Source organism: Cervus elaphus, chromosome 25 (assembly GCF_910594005.1).
Source record: "Cervus elaphus chromosome 25, mCerEla1.1, whole genome shotgun sequence".
NCBI lineage: Eukaryota > Metazoa > Chordata > Mammalia > Artiodactyla > Cervidae > Cervus > Cervus elaphus.
In genome coordinates, this window is record NC_057839.1 from 13,843,344 (window position 1) to 13,857,651 (window position 14,308).

General features: G+C 41.7%; 1 long non-coding RNA gene across 1 annotated transcript; it reads left to right on the forward strand.

Annotated features, from left to right (window-relative positions):
- Window positions 1–31: 31 nt before the first annotated feature.
- LOC122683740 lies at window positions 32–13,744 on the forward strand. Its single transcript, XR_006337805.1, has 3 exons — window positions 32–91; window positions 10,146–10,330; window positions 12,688–13,744. It is a non-coding gene; the product is annotated as an uncharacterized LOC122683740 (long non-coding RNA).
- Window positions 13,745–14,308: the final 564 nt, after the last annotated feature.

Below are 14,308 nucleotides of genomic sequence, written 5' to 3' on the forward strand. Positions count from 1 at the left end.
GTCACGTGGTCTGACTCGGCGCCTGCGCCCTCGGGCAGCGGCTGTAGCCACCTGGAGAGGGATGTGGCGCCTTCACCGCCCACCTGAGGGGGTGAGAGTGTTAACCACCGTAGTTGGCCTCGGGCCCTTGGAAAAGAGATGGTGGGGCCGCTGGTTTGCCGTGAGAGGCGGTTATGGTTTTAGTCCTGCTTGTTGTTAAACAAACTCTCCTCTTCTGCAGTGGCATGTAGCAGGAAAGGCTTTTATATACGCGTTCTTTCGTTTGATCATCCCAACAGCTCTCTGAGGTGGAGGAACTGGAGCTCAGAGAGGCTTTGGGTGACTTTCTCTGGATCATAAGTTAGTAACACGGGACTAAACATAGATTTCTTTAGATCCATGATGTTTCCACAACACTAATAGTCTTTTAAGAATATTGCCAGCCTCTTAACCTGCCAGACTATTTCTATCAGATTGCCAAAGCCAATTTTTTGATTTGCAAATAATGTTTTACTTTTTGATTCTAATTTCAAACAAAAAAGTTGCAAGCAAAAATATCGCAAGGAACACACACGTATGCCCTTTACCCAGATTCAAATATCCTTAACCTTTTGTCCCATTTGCTTTCTCATTAATCTCTTTCTTATGTATGTAACTACCCATCTATGTATCAGTTCAGTTCAGTCACTCAGTCGTGTCTGACTCTTTGCGACCCCATGGACTACAGCATGCCAGGCCTCCCTGTCCATCACCGGCTCCTGGAGTTTACCCAAACTCATGTCCATTGAGTTGGTGATGCCATCCAACCATCTCATCCTCTGTCATCTCCTTCTGCTCCTGCCCTCAATCTTTCTCAGCATCAGGGTATTTTCAAATGACTCAACTCTTCACATCAGGTGGCCAAATGTTGGAGTTTCAGCTTCAACATAAGTCCTTCCAATGAACATCCAGGACAGATCTCCTTTAGGATGGACTGGTTGGATCTCCTTGCAGTCCAAGGGACTCTCAAGAGTCTTCTCCAACACCACAGTTCAAGAGCATCAATTCTTCGGCGCTCAGCTTTCTTTATAGTCCAACTCTCACATCCATACATGACTACTGGAAAAACCATAGCCTTGACTAGATGAACCTTTGCTGACAAAGTAATGTCTCTGCTTTTTAATGTGCTGTCTAGGTTGGTCATAACTTCCCTTCCAAGGAGTAAGTGTCTTTTAATTTCATGGTTGCAGTCACCATCTGCAGTGATTTTTGAGCCCCAAAAATAAAGTCTGTCACTCTTTCCACTGTTTCCTCATCTATTTGCCATGAAGTGATGGGACCAGTTTCCATGATCTTAGTTTTCTGAATGTTGAGTTTTTTTTTTTTGAATGTTGAGTTTTAAGTCAACTTTTTCCCTCTCCTGTTTCACTTTCATCAAGAGGCTCTTTAGTTCTTCTCTTTCTGCCATAAGGGTGGTCTCATCTGCATATCTGAGGCTATTGATATTTCTCCTTATGTATAACTGTATATAACTTTTTTTTCCTGAAATACTTGAGGGTAAGTTACAATTATCATGGCCCTTTATCCCCCAGTTCTTAAGTGTGTGTTTCGTAACAGTTATCAACTTCATACATTTACTTTATCACAACATTGTATTCAACCTAGTTTGTATTCCAGTTTTGTCAGTTGGCCTAATAATGTCCTTTCCAGCATTTTCTTTTCTCCAGTACAGGACCCCACTAGGGCAATGTTGGATGTAGTCTCCCTTAGTCCAGAACAATTCCTGTACTTTTTCTTTTTCTTCTATAACACTGATGGTTTTGAAGAATACAGTACTCCCTGCCACTTTTTAGAAAAGAGAACTTTCTTATTTTTGTGTTTGTATAATTGTTCCTTCTGATTTGTATTCTTGGCGGTTAAGCCACGTAGGTGACATCATGTTCTTCTCAGGGAATCAGCTCTGCAGACATACAGTGTTCACCTGTTCCCCATAAGTGAGATTAATTTTGATCACATGGTTACGCTTTTACCTCCTTTCTCCACTGTATTTAGTTGTTTGTTTCTTACAACTAATAAAGTGTCTATGGTAAGACACTTTAGAACCATGCTTTTCATCAGATTTCCCCCTGGGTTTCACCTCCTCGAGCAGCAGCACTTGCTTAGGAAATGTTGTCATTGTTATTGCAGTGCCATGGGCTCTATCCAACTAGCTGAAGCTGATTTTTTTTTTTTTTAATTTTTTTATTAGTTGGAGGCTAATTACTTCACAACATTTCAGTGGGTTTTGTCATACATTGATATGAATCAGCCATAGATTTACACTTATTCCCCATCCCGATTCCCCCTCCCACCTCCCTCTCCACCCGATTCCTCTGGGTCTTCCCAGTGTACCAGGCCCGAGCACTTGTCTCATGTATCCCACCTGGGCTGGTGATCTGTTTCACCATAGATAGTATACATGCTGTTCTTTTGAAACATCCCACCCTCACCTTCTCCCACAGAGTTCAAAAGTCTGTTCTGTATTTCTGTGTCTCTTTTTCTGTTTTGCATATAGGGTTATCGTTACCATCTTTCTAAATTCCATATATATGTGTTAGTATGCTGTAATGTTCTTTATCTTTCTGTGAAGCTGATTTAAAAAAAAAAAAAACACAGCATACACTTTGAATGATCCTAGGATGTCAGGCCTTTAGCAGACCTAAGTGACAACCCTTTTGTGACCATTGCACAGTGGAACTTCTTTTAACACAGTAGTTCTTAACTGGTGAACATTTTGTCCTGGGGTGGGAGAGGCTGCGGCGAGGGGGAGATTTGACATTTCTGATTGTCACAACTGGGAAGGTGCTTACTGCCATCTAGTAGGTGAAGATCAGAGAGGTTTCTAAACATCCTACAATGTATAAAACAGTCTTACCCCCTAAACACACACACACACACACACACACACAAATAATTATCCAGCCCCAAATGTCAGTTGGGTTTCCTTGGTGGCTCAAATCAGTAAAGAATCTGCCTGCAATGCAGGAGACCTGGCTTCGATCCCTGGGTTGGGAAGATCCTCTGGAGGAGGGCATGGCAACCCACTCCAGTATTTTTGCCTGGAGAATCCCCATGGACAAAGGAGCATGGCGGGCTGCAGTACCTGGGGTCGCAAAGAGTGGGACCCAACTGAGTGACTAAGCACAGCAAATGTACATAGTTTAGGAGTGCAGGCTTGAGAAATTTTGCAAATTGTGTTCATACTTTATGAGTCATTTCTGTTGAGAATGTTAATATCTGTTTTTAGGAGCTCTGTTTTTTTTTTTTTTTTTTTTTAGCTGCATTGGTTGCAGCACTTGGGATCTTTGTTGCATCATGCAGGATCTTTTTCGGTGAACAGTCTTTCTAGTTGTGGCATTCAGGCTTATTTGCCCCAAGGCATGTGGGATCTTAGGTCTCTGACCAGCAATTGAACCCCTTTGCTGCAGGGCAGATTCTTGTCCACTGGATCACCAGAATGTTAACTTTTGATGCTTAATTAACACAAATTTCATGGATCATCTCCTTTCTTTATAACACTTAAAAACTTGATTTTTCTCCTGGGTGAACTACTCCATGTTCTCTTCCTTGGCCTGGTTTTTAGTGCCAGCCACATACCAGGCAGTGTTCTAGGTGCTAGGAAAACAATTCTGAACAAAATGGATGAGATTCCTGCTCTCATTAAGTGTATATTCCAGGAGAGTGTATATTCTAGGAGAGAAACTAAGTAAATAAGTACAATAGGAAAAAATCAGATAGTACTAAGTGCAAGGCAGAGACTAAAAAGAAAGTGATTCAAATAGAGCCATTTGGTAGCTGGCTTAGACTTGGTGGGTCAGAGAGTCTGAGAAGTTGACATTTAAGCTTAGGCTTAAATGACAAGAAGGAAAACATTCCAGAGAGAGGAAATAGTCTGTGAAAACCAATGATAGTGTTGACCTAAAATAGACTGCCAGTTATTTCTCCAGCAAAAATGGGTTTATTCACAATCAACAAAGACTTGCAATTTGGGATCTGTAACCATGGCAAGCCATACAAGTTCCATGCCACTAGAGGACTCTTACAGAGAGGGGAAAAGGAAGTTGGAAGGGCAATAGTAAACAGAGTCCATTGAAGGAACTCAGAATTTGAAATATAGTGGCTTTTTATTGACTGCATTCTTGCCAGGAAAGAAGAGGAAGTCCCTGTTCTTCCTGTTGGGCCCTGCTATAGCTGGGCTTCCCAGGTGGCTCAGTGGTAAAGAATCTGCCTGCCAGTGTAGGAGACTCAGGTTCAGTCCCTGGGTCGGATGATCCCCTGGAGCAGGAAATGGCAACTCGCTCCAGTATTCTTGCCGGGAAAATTCCATGGACGGAGGAGCCTGGCCACAGACAGAGGAGTCCAGATGGTCACAAAAGAGTCGGACACGACTTAGCAGCTAAATAACAACAGTCACAGGGCGTGAAATGTCCCCTTTCTGACCTCCCGTTCTATTTTAATTGAGGTTTCTGTTTATTGATTTTTTTAAATAGGCATGAGCTTGTCATGTTAAGAAAAGCCCATATGGCTAGAGCATGGGGGGAGGTAGGAGTAGAGATGAGATTGAAGAAATTGGAAAAGGTAAAATTATATAAGGCTTTGTTAAGCCAAGCTATGATAGGTACAGTGGAAGGCTTTGAGGGTTTTAAGCCAAGGTGTGGCATCATCTATCCTTTTGAAAGATAGTGAGAGATTGTGGAGAAATTACACAGTGTAGGTGGGGAAGAGGCCGAGAGGGAAGCAGGAGGAGGGGAAGAGAAGCAGGGGAGTCATTAAGAGGCTACTGGAGGAGGCCAGATAAAAGATGATGACTTTGATGGTACTAGTAGTGCTAGACAGAGAGAGATTCTGGATATATTTTGGAGGTAGACTTGCTGAGTCTTGATTGTTTACATGCTTGGAGTGAAGGAAAAGGAATCAAGAATGACGCTTAGGTTTTGACTTGAGTAAATGAAACAGAAGACTAAGAGATGAACATTTTTTAGGGAGTAGCAGGTTTTGGGTAGGAGATCAAGAATTCTGCTACATTTGGAATGCCTAGAGATATACAAGAGAAGTCTATTAGGCAAAGGTCAGGGTGGGAGCTAAAGCCTCTTTTCCTGTAGATAGTATTATAACTATGATGCAGGTGAGATCATCTAGAGAATGTAAAGCAGAGTTGATGCCCAGGAGCAAGCCCTAGGGCCCTCCATTTTAAAGACTGAACAGAGAGGGGGATCCCTTCTCTGTCAGAAAGTTAGGAAGATTGGGGAAGAATACCAAACAGGTAGGACACCAAATAGTGGTTTCTCGTAAAAGAGAAGGTGGTGTTTCACAGAGGGAGTAGTGGTTTAACATAGCAGATTGAATATACATATTTCTTCCTGAAGGCAATAAAGGGATTTTTTTCTTTAAATGCATAAACTTTCAAAGATGGATGAGGAAACAATAATGAAATCATTTTGGAAGCAGGAAACACTCTGAAGAGTGATAATGGAAGTACCAGACCAAGGAAGTCTGAATCTAGGCTGGCAATGGAGATTAAAGTAGCAAATTGATCCATACTGTGGATTCCAGCTAGTCTTGGGAATTGGAGGCACCGGGAATCTATGAAACTGGTGACATAGGTAGAGTTGAGAGCAGGACTGCTTGATAACCTCCTGCATTTGGGAGCATGGTTAGAGTGAAACATCTTCTTGGTCCTGGCAGATGATTAGAGGCTGAACTAATGGAACTTGGGATTTCAGACTCCAGGCAAGTTGAAAGGGGATGAAGTGAAATTCTTCATCCCAATTAGTGAGACCCCCTGCTCCCTCTTCCACTTAGTCCCCTAAATGCAGGCAGCTGGACTTATGCCCTCCTAAGTGAGATCAAGGTGTGCCTCTCTGAGAAGTGAAGAGCCTGAAAGAGAAGTCTTAAAAATACAGGTTAGGAAGGATGATCAATGAAATGGATGGGACATGTTTAAAGTGATACTGTTTGACCTACTTGTATGCTGACAAAGGGTTTCTAATCAATATATTAATTTCTTACTCCTAACTATTAACAGCTGATCAAGGAGCACTGGACAGTCAAGGAAATCCTCCAACTTGAAAGAGACCTAACAAGAAAACATAAAAAGAAACTCCTAGAACTTTCCTGGTGGTCTAGTAGCTAAGACTTCACACTCCCAGTGCAGGGAGCCTGGGTTCCATTCCTGGTCAGGGAACTAGATCCTGTGTGCCTCGACTAAGACCTGGCACAGGCAAATAAACATTTTTTAAAAAAAGAACTCCCAAGTGGACAGACAATTCAAGGATAAGAAAGCTAAAAAATAAGTATAAAAGTTATTTATATAATCAGAGAAAGAAAAAATAATAATGCACCCACAAACAAGTTTTAGAAAGAACTCTAGGGAATTAAAAATATGATAACAAACATTAAAAATGCAATAGCAGGTTTGTAAGAGAAAGTCAAGAAAATTTCCCCCAGAAAGGGCAAAAAGACAAAGAGATAAACTATAGCAAATATAAGAAATCTATTTATATAAGAAATTCATTCCATAAGATCTGACATACAACAGATGGAGGAGTTCTAGAAAAAAAAGACAAAAGAAAATGCAAGGAGGAGATTATTAAAGAGATAATACAAGAAAACCTCTCAGGACTAAAGGACATAAGTTTCATGGATCCATGTCTGAGAGTTGCATAATCAGTGAACAGAAGCTTCATCTCATGGCATACTGTGCTGGCATATGACATTTAAAATAAAGCGGAGACCCTTAAGGAAACAAAATCGGATAGCATACAAAGGATCTAGAATCAGAATGGAATGAGGCTTTCAATAACAATGTTGAAAGCTACAAGATTTTGTAGGAAAATGATTTTCAATCCATAATTCTGTACCCAGTCAGACCATTAAACAGTCATAAAGTAGAATAAAGACATTTTTAAATTGGCAAAGTCTAAAAATTACTTTCCACCTGTGCGTTTGTAGAAAGTTATTGGAGTGTGTAGTCTGCTAACAAGGATGAAAATTTTAAAAGGGGAAGGAGACTTCCCTGGTGGTCCAGTGGTCAGGACTCTGCACTTCTCCTGCTCAGGCGTGGGTTAGTTCCCCGGTCCCTGGTTAAGAGTTGGACTGTGAAGAAAGCTGAGCACCGAAAAATTGATGCTTTTGAACTGTGGTGTTGGAGAAGACTCTTGAGAGTCCCTTGGACTGCAAGGAGATCCAACCAGTCCATCCTGAAGGAGATCAGTCCTGGGTGTTCATTGAAAGGACTGATGCTGAAGCTGAAACTCCAGTACTTTGGCCACCTCATGCGAAGAGTTGACTCATTGGAAAAGACCCTGATGCTGGGAGGGATTGGGGGCAGGAGGAGAAGGGGACGACAGAGGATGAGATGGCTGGATGGCATCACTGACTCGATGGACATGAGTTTGAGTAAACTCCGGGAGCTGGTGATGGACAGGGAGGCCTGGCATGCTGCAATTCACGGGGTCGCAAAGAGTCGGACACGACTGAGCGACTGAACTGAACTGAACTGTCCCTGGTTGGGGAACTAAGAGCCTGCATGGTGTGGCAAGGCCAGAATAAGAGAGGAAGGTGTGTGTGGGATCAAACAAGACAAGACAAGACAAAACAAAACAAAACAAAACAGTAGTTCCACCATAGGACAAAGGCAAAAAGAATTCCCAAGACTTTAGGTAATCCTCAGCTGACTCTTTTTAGTAGGCCTGGAGAGCAGTCAGTGTACCTTTGAATAGAATGACAAGGATGATGGTGGGTGGGACATCTCCAAGCAAAAAATTAAATCAATACCTTACTTGAAGTATTTGAATATACTGAGGAGAGATTTACACTTCTGGTGGAATTGGAGATGAATGAGTAATAGGTACAGAAAAACTAGGGAAATGAAAATAAATAAGGCACTATTAAATCTGTAACAAGCTAGTTTAAAGAAAAATTGGAAATGTAATTATAATATGGGACTTAAGGCAGATTGGTAAATCATATGGTCATAAAATAATTAAAACACTGAAGATCGATTTAACCCCAAATTATGGTTCACCTCTATTGGGAGGCTGGGGAGGGGAGTGTTATGTGTGAGCATGTGTGCGTGCTGATCGTATAAAAGAGCTGAACCCTCGTCTTCTGTTGTTAGAAGTGGATGATTTTTAAAACTGGTAAAAAACTATGAAAAATAACAATATAAGTAAATTATTGAGAATTATGACTGTAAATAGCAAATCACACAGTTACAATAATAGAAAATGGTTTTTTTTAGAGAGCAGGAATGGTAGACAGGGGTGTAATGATTTTATCAGTTTTAAAGAACTATTTGACTTTTTAAAACAATACACTGTGTAACTGAAAAAAAAATTAAGGTTAGAGTGGTTGATGTATTGACTGGAAATCAGGGACGTTCACAATAGAATGTTGATGGAAACAGGAGTTGAAAAAGACAACAGTGTGGGGAATCCCTGGCAGTCCAGTAGTTAGGACTCTGCACTGTTACTGCTGAGCGCTGGGGTTCAATCCCTCATCAGGGGACTAAGATCCCACGAGCTATGTGGCCAAAAAAAAAAAGAAAAAAAAGACAGTACACAGAAAAACACCATAAAATAATTTCTTCAGTTGTATATTGACCATAGATTTGTAAAGCTGATGTATACTTTAACCCCTTGCCATTGTCCCTTACATTTGTTTTTTTAGGTTTTGGATACTATGTTTAATAGTCACGGAGGTTATCCAATAAAGAGTTGGTCCACCTCCACAAAGGAAAATATATTAAAAGGTTCTTGGGTATCCTTCAGGAATATTCTATGCACATATAAGAGTACCTAGGTTTTGGGGGAAATCTTAGCTCTCTGACCAGAGATTGGACCTGTGCCCCATGCAGGGAAGCACAGAATCCTAACCACCCAGACCATCAGGTAAGTCCCATGTAAAAGCACATAGATTTTAAAGCTGCAAGATACTTCTGCTCCTACTTCTACCTCACAGTGGATGTGTGGGTGTGTGGGCATGGGGAACACAAAAATTGGTTTACAGAAGTAAGGGTGTTAATGAATTAGTACTTGAGAAGGAAGTGAAAAACTTGTTTTTGCTTTATTTAGAATATATTTTGTTATATTTAGAATATGGTCTGTATATATTTCTTGAATTGGCCTCATGCAAAAACACCTTACTGTTGAAGCTCTATTTATTGTGATGAAATAGTGTTTACATTTTAAGACTGGGGAAGAAAACTTTGACATAAAAGTCTCCTTCCCTGTTTGTCTGGGTCTCTCCCTTCCCTCCCTGCCTGTTTGGGTCTCCCCCTTCCCTTCCTAATATCCATTGTTCATCTGCATTACACATTAACTAGATCTTCTTAAATATAGAAGTGTCTGCTCAACTGTGAAGATCAATTTTGTTCTTTCTTCTGATGCTAGCAATGTACCTTCAAAAAGGAACAGCATTCTTTCCCAACTCTGTAGGGGGTCACGGTGACTTGCTGTTCACTTTGACTAGTTGTTCAGTTTGTATGTGTGTGTACCTAGTCACTCAGTCGTGTCCGACTCTGTGTGACCCCATGGTCTGTGGCCCATGAGGCTACAAACAAAAGTAATACATTTGTTTTTTCCTACAGACATTACTCTGGGAATAAGTTATGCCCTGTGTGGTGGTTTAGTTGCTAAGTTGTGTCTATCTCTTGCAACCCTGTGGACTGTAGCCCGCCAGGCCCCTCTGTCCATGGGATTTTCCAGGCAGGAATACTGGAGTGGGTTGCCATTTCCTTCTTCAAGGCATCTTCCTGACCCAGGAATCAAACCCAGGTCTCCTGCATTGCAGGCAGATTCTTTACCAACTAGGCTACAAGGGAAGCTGGCAAAGTTAGGTGAAGTATTTTACAACTAAATGTCTCACACATTTGAGAAATCTTCTATTGTAAAGTCTAACTTCACACCTCGTAGGATCTTCAGTTTGTTGGGTTAAGTAGTGATCAGGAGATGGACTTCCCTCATACCTCAGTTAGTGAAGAATCCGCCTGCAATGCAGGAGACCCTGGTTGGATTCCTGGGTCAGCAAGATCCCCTGGAGAAGGGAAAGGCTACCCACTCCAGTATTCTGGCCTGGAGAATTCCATGGACTGTATGGGGTTGCAAAAAATTGGACATGACTGAGCGACTTTCACTTTCACTTTCAAGGAGATGGAGAGAAATAAAAGGGAGTGAAGAAGAAAGACAAGTAGTAAAAGAAGTCCAAGAAAAAATGGATGGAGAATGAGAGGACTGTCTACTCGTCCTGGAAACTGAAGAAAGGATTCTCTTCTGCAAACCACTCCTGCTGTATCGGTCCTTATTCTGTTTGCACAGTAATTAGTCTTTGCACAGTGAGTAGTCTTTCTAGAAGGCTGAGTAGCCTTAGACTCTTAAGACTGGGGCTGAGTAACATGGGGTACAGTACAGAGCGAAATTAAAGCACAATTTAATAGTCTTTTATCGGTGCCCAGCTATACTTTACAATGGCTGTTTGATGGGGTCAGAGGTGGGAGTAGGTGAAAGCTGCTGCTGATCACCCCAGAACTCATTGGTGTTCCTAGTGGATGAACCTGAAGCTCAGAGTTTAAGCAGATTTAATTTTTTACATAGCCAAGATATGGACAAGTCAAACTTCAAAATCATAATGAAGTGCACTGATCTTCCCTGATTATTGAAAATGTATGCCCCCTCCTCCATAACGGTTTTTGCAATCTTCCAAGAGGAAGGGTTCTCTTCCTCCTCTGAACTCGGGGCAGTGTTACACTTACCTTTCTTTCAGCATGTTATCTCTTTCATTCTTTTACATATTTTTATATTTTTAGTAACTGTTTTGTTCCTATGAGGGCAGAGACTGTATTAGACTTCTTTGTATCATGCACCCTGCTTTGTACACTTTAGGCTCTTAATGCATCTGTTGCCTTTAACAAAAATGGTTCCTGTAGATGAATTTAGGACTATTGCCCTGATTGCACAGGACTGCAAGGGCTCGATCACCTTATATTCGCTGGATCCAAACCCTATCATTTTAGGTCAGAGATTAAGTGACAGACACTTAGATCACAGCTATGGGCAAAGTCTGATTCCCAGGCCTGCCAGTGTCCAGCCCACAATCTGTTTGCAGTCTCTCATATTAGGCATTCCTATCCTGCTCCTGTGAAAAATCAAGGCAACCAACAGTGGAAAACCCTTCTTGAAATAAGGCATGAGTATGCTGCTGCTAAGTCACTGTAATTTAGCTGATGCTTTTTACAGGGCTTGAGATGAACGCCTGTATGATTACCTTACCCTGGAGGAGGGCATGGCAACCCACTCCAGTATTCTTGCCTGGAGAATCCCATGGACAGAGCAGCCTGGTGGGCTACGGTCCATGGGGTTGAAGAGTCAGACATGACTGAAGTGACTTATCATGCATGCATGCGTGATAACCTAACAGATCTGTGGTTAACTGTTACCTGGTTTGCAGATAATCCTCAATGCTCTGCTCCTAACCTTCCGAATCACAGGACTGCTAACCACACACCCACACCCATACCCACACGCCGTTGACTGTGCAAAAGGGAACCCCTAATGGGTTTATACACTCTACTCCAGAGGAAATTAATCCCCTTGCCTTCTGTCTCCAACCCCATTGGTCCTTTCGATCTATCAAATGCCACCTCCTTTGTGAAGACTCACCCTTGTCCCTTCAGGTAAAAGTAACTTCCATTTTCTGAACTTTGCCACTCCCTTGTGGCACAGAATCTCTCTAAATCTTGAATTACAGTTATGTACACCGTATCTTCCTTAATGTAACAAGCACAGTGAAGGCAGGGTTTGTGTCTGATGTATTTATCTTAAACAGCAAGCTTATGAATAAGAGGCAATGGACATGCTGTTTAGCCACCTGAATCTCTCATTTGGGCTTTGGCAAAGGCCTTCTCACTGTTCCCTGGATTCCACTCTGGTTTTCCTGTCCTGATCCTTTTGAAACTAATCAGCCCCTTACTCAAAGCCCTCCACAGATTTTCCATGTCCTCACTACACCGTCTGCCTAATTTTGCTGTTATCACAGTGGCCTTCTTGCTTCTATCGTGCTAACCACCACCTGCCTCAAATGCCTTGCATTTTATGTTTTCAGGGTAGAATAGTGGCTATTAATAGAATACAGTTTAGGATACTAATATTGTTTGCTTCCTTATTCAAATCTGGTTCTGTTTCCCCCCATGGAGATCCTCTTTGGCTATTCTCTAGCACCTCTCTTAAGAGTGAAACCAGACTGCCTGGTTTGAAAAGTTGGCTTTACAACTTATTAGGTGTATGATTTGAGGCAATTAACCTTTTCCCCCCCTCAGTTTCCTCATCAGTAAAATGCGGATAATAATTATACATATTGATTGCTTAGAATAGTGCCCACATAGTACATAAGGGTTCAGTAAGTTATTGCTCTTCCTCATAGTGCTTATCACAAACGGGCATTTTTATGTATTGGTCTGTCTTCTACATTTTGAAGTAAGCTCCTCTAGGGCAGGACTGTTTTATTGGTGATTTTACCCCTAGCTGCTAAAGCAGTGTCTTGCTATAAAGAACTTCAGTGAGTTTTGTGAAGAATGAATGGATTTATTCAATGTTTAAAAAACCATAAATAAACTACTGAATTGTATTATTTCTTAAACGGGCTTTCCGTAACGGTGTGAATACTGACAAATCTACGTACTGTACTTTGTTTCAGGGGAAACCTCCTTGGCCTTTATATTCAAGAGGAACATAGCCACCAAGAGGAACAGTGTATCTGGAAAAAAAACTAGTCCATTATACTGTGTTACTGAACTAGATCAGTTAAAGCTAACTTATTATACGATAACACCAGAGTACTAAGAGAAAAAATGGATAATTGTGTGCCTACCATATGGTTGCTTTGAGTAATTACTAGCAAATTAGTAATATAAAAGCACTTGAAAAAAATGCAGTAACACAGAAGTTAAATTATAACTAAGATTTTGACTACTGTATATACCTGTGTAACCACCACTGTGCTCTAGGTATAGAACACTTCCACCAATCTAAAAAGATCTCCCTGACCTTTTGGAACAGCTCCCTGTCTTCCCAAGGCGACCATGTGGCAGGCATAGTAACTCTCTGAAAGATGTCCTTGTCCGCATGCCCACAACCTGTAAATATGAACATACCTGTGACTGTTACATAGCAAAAGGGACTTTGAGATAGGAGATCATTTTGATTACCTGGGTGGGCCCAATGTAACCACAAGAGTCCTTAAAAATAGAAGAGGAAGACAGAAGAGTGGGTCAGAGAAAGATGCTACAGTGAAAAAAGAGGCAGGAGAGATCTGAAGTGTAAGCAGCACATGACCTACTCTTGCTGGCTTTGAGGATGGAGGAAGGGGGTGGGCAAAAAATATAGGTGGTCTCTAGAATCTGGGAACACCAGCAAATAAACAGAGACCTCAATCACAACCACAGGAGTTCAGCCAGCAACTTGAAATGAACAAGGTAATGGATTCTGAGAGCCTCCAGAAAGAAATGCAGCCTGCTGGCAACTTGATTTTAGCCCAGTAGGTCCCATCCTCAGCTTCTGACTGCGGAAGTGTAAGATAAGTTTGTGTTAAGTCATCTTCTGTTTTTGGACTTTATATGCGTGGAACCATATAGACCTCTTTTGTGCTGTGCTTAGTCACCCAGTTGTGTCTGACTCTTTGCGACCCCAAGGACTGTAGCCCACCAGGCTGCTCTATCCCTGGGGATTCTCCAGGCAAGAATACTGGAGTGGGCGGCCCCGCCCTCCTCCCGGGGCTCTTCCCAACCCAGGGATCGAACCCAGGTCTCCTGCACTATAGGTGGATTCTTTACCAGCTGAGCCACCAGGGAAACCCAGACCTCTTTTTTTTTTTCCCCCACACCTCTTTTGTAGCTGCTTTCTTTCACTTATTATTTTTTTGGCTGAGCTCGGTGGCATGTAGGAATCTAAATTCCTGGACGAGGGATTGAACCCTCACCCCCTGCATTGAGAACACAGTCTCAACCACTGGACTTTCAGGGAAGTCCCTCACTTATGTTTTTGAGATTCACCTATATTGTTTATAACAGTAATTAAAAAAACTGCTGAGTAGTAGTCCATTGTAAATATACCATAATTACTTATTTACTGAGGATGGACATTTAGATTCTTTTAGTTCCTGGCTCTCACCAACATGTACATTCTTGTTCCACTCTTTTTAGACATGTTTCCATTTCTCTTGGGTAAAGACCCAGGAGTGGAACTGCTGGGTCATAGGATGGATGTATGTTCAACATTAAAAGAAACTGTTGAACAGTTCTCCAAAGTGGCTGCATCAT